Here is a 1,310-nt window from a genome sequence, read left to right as displayed (position 1 = left end):
GAGGAGGGAGGAGGGGGGAGGAGGAGGAGAGAGCAGAGTATACCGCAGACATCATTTCTACTACAGTGGCGGAGCCGTACAGGACCTGTTTCACTGCAGGGGGATCCAAAACAAGCCCCGTGGAGCAGCAGCCAGAGCTACAGCAGCCGCAAGACACTGTTTCTCTCCCTCTGCCCCCCCTTCCCCACGCAACCCCAGATCCATTTACACTTTACAGTAAGTGGCTATTTTTTTTTTCCTCCTCTGATTCTTTCTCTCCCCCCTCCCCCATCTCCTTCTCCCCTGATTTAGATCAAGATCCCCCCCTACCCCGCTCTCCCGAGAGGGGCAAAAGCAACAACCAGCAAACAAACCCCAAACCCCATTCGGCGGCACGGAAAACAGCTGGAAGAGGAGCGAAGGAAATCGACGCGTCGTGTTGTGTTGTGTTGTGTTGTGTGTGTGTGTGTGTGTGTGTGTGTGTGTGTGTACATACACCCTTCCCCGGCTCCAGCCTCCCAGGCCGACTTCCCCAGCTGTGGGGCGCTGAGACGACCGGCGGGAGGGTGGTGTGCAGGGGGCCGGGTGGGGCGCCCGCCCGGCGAGGGGGGCGCGCCCGGGCGGGGGGGCGCGGGTCGGGCGGGGAGATCCGCGACGGCTCCCCACTACGGCGGCTGCCGGTCCGATCGCCAGTGGGGAGAGCCGTGTCCTCTTCCCAGGAGGTGGCGTAGGGGGGAGGCGGCGGCCGGGGGTCTCGCTGTCCCCTCCTCCCGCCGCCCCCTCCTCACTCCTCTCTTCGCAGAGGGCGGCGAGAGCGAGCGGATCTGGAAGAGGGCTGGCTTTACCGCGGGGGCCGCTTGGCCCCGGAGCCCCCCGGGCCGGGGGTGTCCCGACGGAGGCCCGCCTGGGCCGGCGCGCGACTGCGGACCAGGAGGGTCTGCGACCGCGGCCGGGTCGGGACTTTTGCGCGCGCCGCCGGTCGGTGGGATCGCGGGGGGCACCGAGGGAGGTGGGCGCGGGGGGAACGGGCGCGCGGTGCCGGGAGCGCGGCCGGAGTAGCGGTGGCGGCTCGGGCGGCTGCCGCCGCCGCCGCCGCCCTGTTGGTACGGCCGCTTCCTGATCATGTGCAGCCGCCGCCGCCGCCCGGAGCCGGGAGCCCGCGAGCGCCCCAGCCCGGGCCGGCGCCCCCGCCAGCGCCCGCGGCCGGAGCCGGGAAGCCGCGGCAGGCGCTGCCCTGCCCGCGCCGGGAGTGAGCGGCTGCGCGGCTGCTGAGAGGGTGAATGAAGCCGGGAGGAGGGGAGGGGGGAGGCGGCGGCGGCGGCGGAGGCGCT

The sequence above is a fragment of the Bison bison genome, unplaced genomic scaffold (genome assembly GCF_000754665.1).
Source record: "Bison bison bison isolate TAMUID 2011002044 unplaced genomic scaffold, Bison_UMD1.0 scf7180017864274, whole genome shotgun sequence".
NCBI lineage: Eukaryota > Metazoa > Chordata > Mammalia > Artiodactyla > Bovidae > Bison > Bison bison.
The sequence above is the reverse complement of the archived record's forward strand: the minus strand, read 5'-3'. Positions refer to the sequence as shown.